General features: G+C 36.6%; 1 pseudogene; it reads right to left on the minus strand.

Annotated features, from left to right (window-relative positions):
* Window positions 1-8,783: 8,783 nt before the first annotated feature.
* LOC148923046 (aldehyde oxidase GLOX pseudogene) lies at window positions 8,784-11,532 on the minus strand (annotated as a pseudogene).
* Between the last annotated feature and the right edge of the window lie 3,312 nt (window positions 11,533-14,844).

Consider the following 14,844-nt stretch of genomic DNA (forward strand, 5'->3'; position numbering starts at 1 on the left):
TAGTACAAATTGTTTTGAACTTTATTTTGATAGACAACATCAATTCATTTTTTTTATACTGTGCTTGTATCTATTTGTGCTATTAGAATGTGAGAATTTAACATGGCCTTAGCCTTACTTATGATGTCTCTTTGACTTGAAATTTTGCTTTTACTCTGATGTATTCCAAAATTATTTCAATCTAGCAAGTTCATTGCCCTTCTATCCAGCTACCTAAATTATTTGTTGATAATTTTGAAGTCACTAAATTAGCCTACATCATATATCCCTTGTCTCTGTATCCCATTATCCATCTACTTTACGTGCTCACCATGCCATATCATCAACATTTAAGTAATAACTTATGTTTCATTTCATTCTATTTGGTAGTAGTATATGTATCTAATCATTATCTTAATATTCTATGCTACTCTGGTTGCATACGTTGACTAGCTTCTTAGTATGTTCTTTTATTGTTTCACTTTAGTTATTAATTTATTTGGGATTTTATTCATTTAATTTATATATTTACATATTAATCTTAATGTGGACATCTTTGATTATCTTCTCTCACATTTTTAATTAGATGTGTCTTCATTGATATTTTCTGTGTTTCTAACAACTAGGACATGACATAAAGTCTTCTATAAAGTCAAACGACGAGATGCATGTATTAATTTATGATAATATTATGGCTTTTTTGAGTTGCATAATTAAGTCTGATGGCTGAAATTCATACCTTAGTAAGTTTCATGGATTTAATTTGATTCTATTGATAATAGCAACTCCTCGACAATGGAACATATTTATAGAGTAACTATGGACCCTATGCAATTCAACTCTCTTTTGCGATACGTAAAAGAAACGACAACGAAAACCCAAAAAAGGAGTTGCAAACTCATTTATTTATTATGTTAAAGCTATATAAAAAAATGATCACATGTTACAATCAAACTCAAATCTTAGGAGGAGTACTTTTTTTAGTTAATAAAGATGGTTCAAACTCAAGGAAATAAGACACATACAACAAACAAATACTTGTTGAACCAACTTTATTTCGGTGGACATGTTGAGCATCTAAAAGCGCAATGGCAGACTCCAAATGTGCAATAAGCATTTTCTAGATTTCGGACAAATAAAGTAACACAGTCGGCTTGACACCAATCATTGCACGGTCCAAGATCTTTTACACATGTGCATACCTGCTTTATCTCAATGCTACTACTAACTGCAAAATTTAAAAAGTTGGGGAAACAATTAAAATTGAGAAATCTTGAAGTAGTATTTTTGTAAGGAAATACAAACATGTACTTTTATTATTATTTAAGCGTGGAATAAAATTTAAAAACGAACCTTATGCTAAAAGGATAGAGCATAAGATGAAGACGAAGACCTTTGAAGAGATGGCCATTTTCTATTAGAGTATATGTTTGAGTTTGGACTCATCGGAAGTATATATATGTATATCAATATTGCCACAATTTAAATAATTTTACTACAATTAAATTGTGGCAATAGATATTAAATAATTTTACCACAATATATATCATGTCATGTGCCCAGTTGTTAGAAACACACAATATGTCAATGTAGATACATCTAATTAAAAAATATGAGAGAAGATAATCAAAGATGTCCACATCAAATTAATATATAAATATATAAAATAAATGAATAAAATCCCAAATAATTTAATAACCAAAGTTAAACAATAAAAGAAAATACTGAGAAGCTAGTCGAAGAAAGCGACAAGAGTAGCATTAGAATATTAAGATAATGATTAGATACAGGGGACGTGATTAGATCAATAAATGAAATTCTGTGAAAAATCAAAGCAAATCTCAGCCATTGGATCTTGTGATGTAACCATTAGATTAATGCCACTTGTCATCTATTAATGTAGATTATGTAGTCTAATAATGTAACACGTTTTAGTCAAATAATGTAGATTGTGTATTGATGAGGCCCGTTTCATGCATGTGTTTTATAGCAAAACCGTACTGAATTCAGCAAACTAACGACCTTTTTTGAGCTAGGTGTGTGTAGATTTCGCTGGAAAACAAAGATCACATCAATTCAGAGGGCGAAAGCAAAAGTTCGGAAAAGAAGAAAAAATGGCGGCTTTAGAGCTGATCAAGTCACATTCCAATCGGAGCCAGCCAACCTTGCATTAGAGAGAAGATTATGAACTCCACTCTAGAGTGTGAAGGGCAAAAGCGTCATTTCAGGGGGGTGGTACCCTAGGGATCAGAGCCTTACGCCTTCCTATATAAAGAAGCCTTGCACACTAAGAGAAAGGAGTTCCCCCACATTTTCAGTTCTTGCTTAGTAGTTTAGGGAGGTTCTCTTTAAAGTAGGTAGGATTTCTAGCTCTCTTCCAGAGCTGAAATCAAAGTTTCTCTTCAGTTCTAAGCTTTCAAATCTCTGCACATACTTGGTTCCGTCTAGAGTAGCTGGTAGTTAGCTGTTTTCCTTGCTTTCCGCGTAAAATTTCAAGTTCTGTTTTGTAATTCCACTCCGAGAAGGGGTGATGAAACAATTTCCTGCTTTCTTAGCTTAGATTCTGTTTATTTTCATATATTGACTCTTGTTCCTGCTTTGTTTAGTTTAATTTGAAGATCCTATTTTCGTTTTCCTTGTTTCGTGCTTGTTTTATGTTTTGATGTTTAGATCTGCTTTCTGTTTCATGTTTTCTTTTGAGTCTTAGCTTAGATCTGATGTTTTCTGCTTGAGTCCTTGTTTTCCTTTTAGATATACGTACTTTCTTTTCATTTTTGCATGCTTTAGCCGTAGTTCTTGTTTTTACGTTGTCGTAGCTTAGATCGTAGAAGTAATTTTAAGTTTTATGTGTTTTCTTGTGTTTCGTCTTCTTCAACTTAACTTTTTCAGATCTGTTGCTACTCTGTTTTCTTTACGCTGATCTGTTGAGGAAGACGATTCTATTAAAGTTAATTTACTTTTCGTACTGTTTCGCAGGGTTCTGACAAACTCGTTTATGCTGTTTCCCTTTTTATAGTAATGTTTTCTGAGTTGATCAGTTAGGTAGTTTAGTTGCTCAGTTTAGTTAGTTTTTTTCTTTTCCACGCCAGTAGATACTTAACCCAACCCAAAGTAAAGCGTGGAAGCAGCCAAGCCCCAAGCCGTATCACACAAACAATTCAAACCGCTTCATCTCTGTGGGATCGATCCTTACTTCCCTATACTAGTTGTTAGTATTAGTGGGTTAAGGTTTTTTTGACGCCGCTTCCTTTCCATCCTCTCATTTTCTCTCGCTCAAGTCAGAGCCGCTCAGCTTGATCAGCCCGAACCTCTACTAGATCCACTCACCTGCATTTTGTAGGTGAAACAGGCAGGAATAGGTTGGTTTGATCAGGTCGGATGCCCAACTTGAGTAGTGAAGTTCACGCTAGACACACTAGTGTGTGGGTGGTCACTGTGTGCATAGAAAGAAAATAACAGGTTTCCTAGGTCCAGCAAATCCACTAGATCACACGGTCTAGGAACTCGTTGGTCGTCGGAAAATCCTGGTCGTCGGACACACAGAGCACGCCTTCAAAAACCCTCAACCACTTTACTATAACCTAGCACAGGGAAGTAGGGATTGATCCCACAGAGATGGATGCGTAATAATCATGCTCAAGGATTTGGGGATTGTTTTTGGGTTGGCTGCTGCCACACATTTTTTTGGGTTGAGGAAATTAAACTTAACTTGGGATTTTAAACTGCTACGCTAAAAGCTAGATCTAGGCGAAACAACAAAAGCATGCACGGAAACTAAACCGAACAATCACTAGATTTGAGAAACTACTCTAATTACCTAGATCTGGGAAACAAACTGACGGTGGGGACCATAACTGGGCAGAGTACGGACGAAAAGCTGGAAAAACAACTAACTAAGGTACTAACTAATAGCGACATCCTCTTCTCCAACCAATTTGCGTAAAAAAAACTCAGAAGAAAGCAGCATGAGCGAAATCGGAACAGAGCAGACTGGATTTAAACAATTTTAATGAGTAACAATTAAGAACTAAACAGATCTACAGATGCTAGACGAAGTAAAACAGAAAGCAAGCAGAAAACTCAAAATCCATGCATAACTCGACTTCCCCTGTTCAGATCCAACCTCGAACGCTAAATCCACTCCGGATCCAAGCGCCCGACACAAACTCCAGCCAAAAGAAACATTTCATAACTTCAGATTTAACCAACAACCTCCGATCAACAACAACACCGCAGATCTACAACCAAATTCCCAGATCGAGCACCAAAGCAACAAAAACAGAGATCAACATGTAACTTGCCGAAATAAAAACTCTCAACAGCAGGATCAACGTAAATCAACTTGAAATAACACAAATAATACGAAAACTAAAAGAAGTGCATAGATAATCAGTAACATCAACAGCCAAATCGACTTCCAAAAGTGAAGTTCGAACGAAAAGAGTGCAAAACAAACTGAAAATAAAGAGATTGTATCTTCGCCCTCACGCGGACGGTGTTACGACGGAATCTTTCTGAAGAATTCACCCCTTGAAACCGAAACTACCCAAGAACTCCCATTTTCCAAGTGTGTGTTGTGTATGAGCTAAGAGTGAGCGAAAAAAGTTCTTTTTTTTGTGTGTTGCATGCTCCTCTATTTATAGGCGTTGAAGTGGGCCCAGCGAGGTATAGATAGACTTTGTTGGCCTCAGCTATTGACTCCCTTCTTCAAGCCTTCTTTTTCCTTAGATTCTTCTCACTTCTACTTCATTCCTTCGCTAGACTGTTTCCTTCAGCATCTCCTGGATCTAGCGATTCTGTCACACACCTGGCTTAGAAACCGTGTTAGACCCAGCAAAATGTAATGTTTTTCACTATATAACCGATGCATGAAATTAACCTTATCAAGTAGCTTACGACAACACAATCAGCTTTTAAGAGGAGGGAGAACGAGAGGGGAGAAAGCGGTCCGGTCAAAATGGCGCCGTTGCCGGGGATAATGGCGCAAGGGGTAACTTCTTGTGAGATACCTTGGGTGTAAATATTTTTAATGTCTTCTTTGTGTCTTAGTTTTTATTTGCAGTTTTTCGAGATAGCTCAGGCAGCAGGAGAAGATCAACAACCTTGTCTATGAGGACTGTTCAGTTGTCGTTCTGGTGCTAGCCCACGACCACCAATGCCAAATGATACTTAGATGGGCAGAGCATCTCAAGTTTTAGGTAGAAATTTTAGTTTAAATTTTATAAATGAACTTTTTGTTTCTATTTGTTTACCCCAGTTCGATGGCACTGAGTTGGAGAGGCAAGAGGCAGAAGAAGGAGTGAAGCCACAAGATGCTCAAGTTGAACCATTCCCCACTCCACCACCAACTGACTCAGGGGCCTGCAATGAAGAGAGTGAGGACACCACCTTGGTGAACTCACAGGAAGTGATATCCGCCCCAAACCAAGAGGAGATACAAGAAGAAGTCATAATGGAGGGTGCACAGAAGGAAGATCCGGAGATAGGTTCGATCTATGCCCACTCTATGGCTGAACCACTATCTGCCATATCTATGACAGAGGGGCAGAGAGCTGTGTACATGGACCCAGAAGTGCTTCCCATCTTGCCTACTTTCTTGGGAACTGATGCCGAGGACCCGATTAAATTCCTTCATGAGTTTGACAAAATTTGCAGAGTGCAGAGGAGACCAGAGGGGTCAATTGAGGATGATCTCAAGCTGAGAGTCATTTCCCTCTCTTTGAATAATGAAGCAGATGCATGGTTTAGAGGTTTGGAGCCCAACAGTATCAACACTTGGGCAGAATTCAAAATGGAGTTCCTAACCACTACATCCCAACATCAATCACTACTGCACGATGAAGGTAAATTAGGGAGGCTTCGCAAGGGTATGGTGAGAGCTTGGGCAATAACTGGGACAGATATCATAGCCTTCTGGAGGCCTGTCCGAATCATAATCTGAAGGAAGTGGAGATATACTCCATATTTTTGACGGAATGGATGCTAAGAGCAAGGACCTGATGAACTCATCAAGTGGAGGAAGTTTCTACGAACTGAGACTTAGTCAAGCTAAGATTGTCCTAGAAAATCTGCTAAGTGTAAAGCGGGACTACGAGGATGCAGATGAGACCTCATTGCAGGAGGAGGAGAAGAGTACTCCCACAAACGACAAGGACAATCTACTGGAAAGCTGAATTGACAAGTTGGAAGAAGCCCTCCAAACAGTGATCCAATCCAGCCAACGCTCAACCATTCCTATTCAAACCCATTTCCGAGCTGAGCATGTTAACCGCCTCCAAAGTACAAGAGAATTCTGGAACACAAATGAAAGTCGAGGGGCAGAGGAGTATCAGAGTTTCCAACCCTATACAGACCTCTACCCTATTTTTACCCAAACACCCACCTGACCGGTGGAGTATCCAAGCTACCAATCGTACTCTTGATATCAAAGTTATGAATCCTACCCACCTACATACCAACCTGACTACTCCAACCCTCACCCTTCATACACCAAATCCTACCCAGACCAAACTTGTCTAGATCAACCTTATCACCACCCTCAACCGCAGCAGAGTTGTAGAGTTGTGAGTGTTAACATCTGAGGAAAAGTGCAATACGAACTCTGCAGCAGGGGAGACTGAGGGAGTTACTGCATTCTAACCAGACGTGCGGAATAGCACGAAATCAGAAGCTGAAATGATCATGGAGAGCAGCACACTTACGAGGAACAACAGTCCCACATGGACAACATCATCAGACAAGTGGCTTTACTGGCTGAGATGATCAAAGAAGTGAAAGAAAATAGAGGTGAGTGGAAGTGCAGAGGTGAATGAAGGGGTGAAGAGAGCTAAGGAGAGAGAATCAGCTGAAACAGAGTAAGAGTCAGAGGCACTATTCGAAGGAAAGGAAGCTGAGGAGATAGAAGCAAATGAGGAGAAGTCGTCAACCACACCTCTTGAAGATGATGTATCAAATAAAATCATAGAGGAGACATGCGATGAGTCTCGTGGGGATGAAGAGACCATCGAGTGTGGTGAGAAAATCGACAAAAACTCGTTCTATCCTAAATCAGATATAGTGCACGCGCCAGAAGAGAAGGTGAAAGAATTCACAATCTTGGTGGAACAAGAAAGTACACCAGCAGAAGAACCATCTCCAGTGATCGACCAATCCGAGGGGTGTAGCTATAAGGAGGAAGAACTAGAGTGGAAGGAGGAAGAGAGATCAAGGAGAAAAGCTGCAAGAGCTATATATTGAGTGCAACTATAACCATGGCCGGAAATACGAAAGATGGCCAAGCCTCCTCACTCTGGAGTACGTCCCAAGGAGAATAAAAAGGTTCTAGGGAAGTACAGACATTATCAGAAAATGCAGGATATCAAGCTAAAGGCAATCCCCAAGAAAATCAGTGGATAAGGGTGAAAAAAGTTGAGTTGGTATTCTCCGAGTCTGCTACCTTGATAAGTGGTCTACTGATACCAAGTTGATCAAACTGGAATGAACCTGGACCATCTGAATCCAGTCAAATGCAAAAGAGGCACTTGGGTCAGAGACTACTAAATTCAGGGAGTATCTTTTTCCGCAGCTCTTGCATCGTTATCCACAGGAAAAAAATATAATAGCTTTAGATAATAAGATTAAGAATAAAGACATAATAATAATAAGGTTTCGTTGAAGGAAATGAGAAGGGAGAAATGTAATTTTCGTTTTTAACTAAGTAAAGTAAATAGAGGCGGAACGTTGAAAATTTTTGAAATTCAAATTCGGCGAAAAAGTCGAATGGCCACTGACGTCATTGACACCATTCCCTACTCTCTTTTTTTACTTTCGATTAATCAAGAGATTCTCTCCTTCAATTCAATTTTAGCAGAAAGTATATCCTTCTCTATTCCAAAAACCGCTAAATTTTTCCTCTCAGTTCAGGCAACATCACTCCCTATCGTTATCCATGGACAAACCCTCGGCATCCAAGAAATCAGGAAAAATATCAATCAAGTGACGGAGCCGGGAAGTCCCCATAGTCGCCAGTCTAGAAGACAAAACTCTCCCGACGCTCGGCACATCAGGGGGTGCGCACACCAGGATTATTAGGAAGGCTATAAGTGGGGCCAGTCTAGAGAAGAGTAGTGAAGAAGAGATGGAACCCATATCATCCTCCATCCTCGGACTGAGTTCGGGTGAGGATAGTCAGGAGTAAAAGAGAATCAGAAGGAGAAGCATAGGGCTGAGCAGTAGGCCAGGAAGTGAAAAACTTAATCGGGTCATTGAATGGCTAGCGGCAAAAGCGAATCGAGAAATGCAGGAGATTGAACGATAGAGGAAAGGGAAGTCGGTGGAAATTCCAGGAAAGGCAGGGGAGCAACTGAAGGACAAACGTCAGGTCGCAGATGTACACCACCTGTCTGAGACAGAAGATGAAAATGAGGCTGCACCTCATGGTTGGGAGAACCTCATGGAAGAGGCGGTAGACACATTGATTGAAGTTAGTGCGGCCCAACATGAGTTGATGGAGAGTCATAAAAGGCTGAATACGAAGGTTGCCAACCCCCTTGATAGGATGATCTCCCGGAGAAAGGAAGAGCATCGACCGTGTCATCCTACCTTACCTAGATTCAGGAGAAGGCCCAAACCCACCACCACCACGTACCAACCACCCTCTGCACGACATGGCCCGTCCTCGGCAAAGAAAGCAAGGCACTCTAGCCCCCATGGGGGCCAGAGGAGAAACTAGAACAACTAAACCAAGTAAATTTAATTCTGGTTTTAAGTTCGTTTTTTACATTGCGCTTAAAGCATGCCTAAACATCTTTTATCAATACTTACTCTCACACTAAGCCCATTGCGTGGCCTCCGTGTGAGAGGGTTGTTGCTTTCTTTTTGCTGGTAGTATATTCTGCATTTCTCTCACTCAGCACAATGTCTGGATTGACTTGTATTCGTGTTCCTGTTAATAATCATATCTATATGTTTTGTACTCTCACACTTAGCCCACTTCCTGGTCTAAGTGTGAGAAGTTTGTTTGTTTTCTTTGTTTAGTTTGTTTGTTGAGCATGTTTGTTGAGCATGTTTGTCTTCAAGTGTATCATCTTCTCCCACTTAGTCCAGTGCCTTGTCTAAGTGTGAGAAGTTTGTCTGTTTTTCCTTCGGTTTTCTCTTTTTTGGAGCTTGCTCTTCAGATTGTTTTGTTCTCTCCCACTTAGCCCAATGCTTGGTCTAAGTGTGAGAAGTTTGTTTGTTTTTATAGATAGTTTCCTTTTGCTAGTTTTGTTCTCTGTTCTCTTTGTGTTTTTGAAAATAAAGAACTGGTTTAGAAGAATAGGCAAGTTTCCCTTAGTGAGAGCGATTGATGAGAGGATGCATGTTGATTTGTGGGATTCCCTTCTTTAATAAACCAACTCTGCTTGGAAGATGTAAGAACGATAAAAATAGCTTCGATCCAACCCTCCGTGAAGCCCTCTAAAATGTGAGTTATAAGTCAGAGTAGAACACTTTCTACTGAGAAAAAAAAATGTACATACAAAATGCCCTTCAAATTTGAATAGGATAAGATTAAATTATTTTGAAATGATAGTATCATTAGTTAGATACTTCTATGACTAATTTAACCTTATTTATAATTACAGTAGGAAAGTTACACTAATACAAATTTTCCTATGTAACTAATTTTAATCTTGAAAATATCCACAGCTATTAAAACATTCACAATGAAATTTTAGATAAATTATTCATAGTATTTTAATAGAATAAGTCTTTCTCATTTATTTTATTTAAACTATCACCATGATCTGAATATAAATAAATTGTTCATTTTTCTACAAAGTAAAAATGGGACAGTATATTTATATGTAATATTTTTTTCTTATATTTTATAAATACGACTAGCATTTTGCTAGTATATAATATTTCTCTATTTGTATAATGTAATAAACAAAGATTTCAAAATGAAAATTTTATATAATTTCGAAATTATTATGGTTGAATGATATAATGTAGATGTATGACATTTTTATAAATTATTAATAATATAATAGGGTCAAATGATGAGAGATTGTTTGATGCAGTATATATAATAATTTTCTAATGTATAGTTCGTGTTGCACAAATTGATAAGATCATGAAAATTTGAAATTATATGATAAATTACTATAATTTCAATATTTTACTAAAATATTTTAATGTAATTTCATATTTATTTCCATAGTTTATTGAATAATATCATAATAGGGATGGTCTGATGATAGCAACCCGTTACACCCGACATGTAACTTATATTTTAATTGTATGACTACCAGATAAAACAATTATATATAATTGATAAACTTGTTTTATCAACTGCCTAATATTTAACGTCAGCATTATATGAGGACAAAGATCAGGATATGTATGAGGACATTTTTTACATGTAAGAACTAATTCCAAGAATTTGATATCTACAGCAACTGCCTAATATTTGACGTCAACGAGCGGTTGAGAATTGGTTAGCTAACAACTAGTTAAGTGGAGAGATATGTTATTCATTTTGGTATGGAATTTTATGAGTATTGTTGAGAGAATTGAGAGGCGCTTCTAGACCTCTGGAGAGTTCGTATAAGTGAAGCAGTTTCCGTGTATATTAAAATATACATTAAAATATAACAAAACAAAATCGCTTCATGACCTATAGGCATGCATATTCTAAAGGATCCTTTCGGTGCTCCCCCGCACACCAATACTTCCGCTACTATTGCTCCTGAGGATATCCGCAACGGAAGCAGAACTGCAGAACCCGAACTAGGATAGTTCCTAGGATCCCCACCCGGGATGGTAGGGTAATTTCTTACCACCACTCTCCTTACATAGTCGAACAAGATAGCTCGATTGTTGGCGAAGACAAACATATTCCCATCCACATTCAAGAAAACAAAGGGGTAGAGATTGTTTTCAATGGTCGGATCACGAGTGTCCTTAAGGAAAGGCAACTCAACAGCTAGATCAGCTCCGGATGTTTTGGGGTAAAACTCGTACGAGAAGCGGTCGCGTCCACCAAAAATGATCTGCCTACCATCAGGTAAAATATGATTGGAGGCATACCATCTTCTGTGTTTGAGGACATTGCTAAATTCCTGCCAATCACAAGAATTATCGTTGCATGGTTTGAACACTCTAACGGTATTATAACCGTCGTTGAATCCTCCCGTCTGCATTAGAGAACCATCAGGCATGGCGGCTCCAGAAGAGCACCACGTGTTGCTGTACACGAACAGGGGCCGGATTGAGTTGGAAGCCACGTTGTACTCAACAGAATGCGCTGTGCAATCGTGTTGGAGTGTCAGATCCTTTGGGTTGTCGCGACACCGGTTGTTTGGCAGGGAAATGTTTGAGGCTCCGAAATCAGTCAGGTCGAAGATCACAACACGATCGTTGTTCAGGAGTTGCATGTGCATCGCAGACACCCCGATGTTCGACCGTAAAAGGTCCCACTTGCCCCCACCAGCACCAACAACAATCATTTGCAACATTGCTACTAGCATCAAACTCAAACCAATTACAATCTTTTTCATATCCATCATATATTCAATTGAAATCAAATCAAATGTTTTTTCAGATTGAATTGAATTGATGTTTTCTCTCTTCACTCTTCCCACATCCTTAAATACTAGTAATTTCCACATTTAATTTTTAATTAGGTTGGAGTGTGCTCTATCAATTTAATCCAATGTTTCATTTCATTCATTCTTCTCTACCTGCATGTACTAGACGTGCTCAACATGCCAGATCACTATTTCAATTATTATTATGTTATGTCTAGCCTATATACTTATTCATTTATTTTATTTGTTTCTACCAAAATGTTTCTTCAAAATCATTTCTGCCTACCAAAACTAGTTCATTGCCCTTTTATCCAAATTCAACGTACGTCAATGTATTATGCATACTAATTTAATAGGCCCCTGAATAGGCTCAAAGAGAAACTTACATATCATTCTTCTGAAGTGCTTGACAAAATATAAGTAGACCATATATAAAATATTGTTTGTGCATCAAATTTTTAAAATAGCACACACAATAAAGCTAATTTGGAATAGAATTATTACACGCACTTTACTAAATTGAAACTCTAAAGTATTATCAATTTCATTAATAAAACTCATCATAAGTAGACACACAAGTCTTGTTTACATTAGAACGAGGGACATCTTAATTATTTTTGAAGTCACTAAATTAGCCTACATCATAGTATATATCCCTGTCTATATAGCGCTTGATCCATCTACTATACGTGCTCACCTTCCCATATCATCAACATTAATTAATAAATTATGTTTCATTTCATTCTGTTTGGTATGTATATGTATCAATCTTCATCTTAATTTTTTAAGCTACTCTTGTCGCTGTCGTTTACTCTTCTCCAAATGTTCTTCTATTGTTTGACTTTAGTTATTTCCCATATTTAATCCTTTATTCACGTAATTAATATATTTATAAATTAATCTTAATTGTGGATATATTTGATTATCTTGTCTCACCTTTTTAATTAGATATAACCTCATTGATATTGTGTGTGTTTCTAACAAGTAACAAGTATGTTACGACTTACGACACAAAGTCTTCTCAAACGTCAAACGACCAGATGCATGTATTAATTACTGATAATATTATGCTTTATTTGAGCAGCATAATAGACTTTTATGGGCTGAAATCTATAGTATATCAGTAGTTGGTAATTTTTAGTATCTAATGGAAGCGCCCTAAAAAATAAAAAGATTAAGTTAATTTGTTCTTAATTTAGGAATGCTTTCTTTAACGTCCTAAATTGTTCTTATTTTTTAAAATTCACAACGCAGGTAATTACGTTTCAATTTTTGTGTCCGGATTCATTTTTTGAAGTGATATAATGCCTTTTTTGTGCTGCAAAATAAATTTTGATGGCTCTAATTAGTTGGAAACTTTTAATAACCGATCATGATTATTATTAATACAATGTACAAAATTTCTTACAATGTTTGGGCAAGAATTACCCAGCTATTGGAATTTCAAAACTCATATCCCTTTATCCAAATCATGACTTAGTCAAGTATAGTGATTTATGTTAAGATGTTAAGATAGACAGACAAGTCTTGTTACAATTGGAATGAGATATGTATATCTTATTTTTGCGTATAAGGTAAACAAATCTATCAATTATTCTTGAATTTTGAAATCATTTGACTTGAATTAAGAAATTATGTTTCTCTATTTGACTTGAATTTAGAAATTAATTTTCTACTCAAATTTGTCCAACATTATTTCTACCTAATCTAGTTCATTACCCTTTTATCTACCTAAATTCTTTGTTGAAAATATCCTTTGTTAGCCTTCTTTTTAAGTCACGGTCCCTAAATTCGAGGTGTTAGTACATTATTGAGTAGTTATTGTTGGTGGCATGAAAAATATTATAAGTTTGAATTATTATTGGATGGTATTCTATTCACTTGGGGATACACATTTCAAAAGGTCATTGTTTTATATTGAAAATGAAAAAGGCAGCCTTTTAAAATAGATAAAAACCTATTTAAGCAAGTTTGAGCAAAAGAAAAGGTTAAATTTTTTAATGAAAGCATAAAAAGAGCAGATATTGTATAGTAGTTTGTATTATAAAAATCTCCAAGATTATTAGGGGTATTGAGCTGTCAAAATTTCGTGCACAAATTTAAGTTGTGATTGATGTTGCTATTATGGCAAGTGATAGATGTTGTTTTCATCCCACTCTAACTGAAAAATTCTATTACAATCATATAATAATGACTTTATAATTTGAGCATTATTGTTGGGACTATATTGATTTGTTTTTCTTGAGTTTTGTGGAAAAACAAAATATAGTTAAAAAAGAAAATAGACTATATTTTGGTCGATGACAAGATCTTAGGTATTTTTATTTAGAATATTTTTACCAAGCCATCCATGTATGTCTAACGCCTTGCTTTGTAGTACAAATTGTTTTGAACTTTATTTAGAATAATTTTACCAAGCCATCCATATATGGCTAACGCCTTGCTTTGTAGTACAAATTGTTTTGAACTTTATTTTGATAGACAACATCAATTCATTTTTTTTATACTGTGCTTGTATCTATTTGTGCTATTAGAACGTGAGTATTTAACATGGCCTTAGCCTTACTTATGATGTCTCTTTGACTTGAAATTTTGCTTTTACTCTGATGTATTCCAAAATTATTTCAATCTGAGCAAGTTCATTGCCCTTCTATCCAGCTACCTAAATTATTTGTTGATAATTTTGAAGTCACTAAATTAGCCTACATCATATATCCCTTGTCTCTGTATCCCATTATCCATCTACTTTACGTGCTCACCATGCCATATCATCAACATTTAAGTAATAGCTTATGTTTCATTTCATTCTATTTGGTAGTAGTATATGTATCTAATCATTATCTTAATATTCTATGCTACTCTGGTTGCATACGTTGACTAGCTTTTTAGTATGTTCTTTTATTGTTTCACTTTAGTTATTAATTTATTTGGGATTTTATTCATTTAATTTATATATTTACATATTAATCTTAACGTGGACATCTTTGATTATATTCCCTCACATTTTTAATTAGATGTGTCTTCGTTGATATTTTCTGTGTTTCTAACAACTAGGACATGACATAAAGTCTTCTATAAAGTCAAACGACGAGATGCATGTATTAATTTATGATAATATTATGGCTTTTTTGAGTTGCATAATTAAGTTTGATGGCTGAAATTCATACCTTAGTAAGTTTCATGGATTTAATTTGATTCTATTGATAACAGCAACTCCTCGACAATGGAACATTTTTATAGAGTTACTAAGGACCCTATGCAATTCAACTCTCTTTTGCGATACGTAAAAGAAACGACAACGAAAACCCGAAAAAGG

This window comes from Salvia hispanica, chromosome 6 (genome assembly GCF_029641045.1).
Source record: "Salvia hispanica isolate PSC_SH4W2 chromosome 6, Shi_PSC_v1, whole genome shotgun sequence".
In the NCBI taxonomy this organism is placed as follows: Eukaryota; Viridiplantae; Streptophyta; class Magnoliopsida; order Lamiales; family Lamiaceae; genus Salvia; species Salvia hispanica.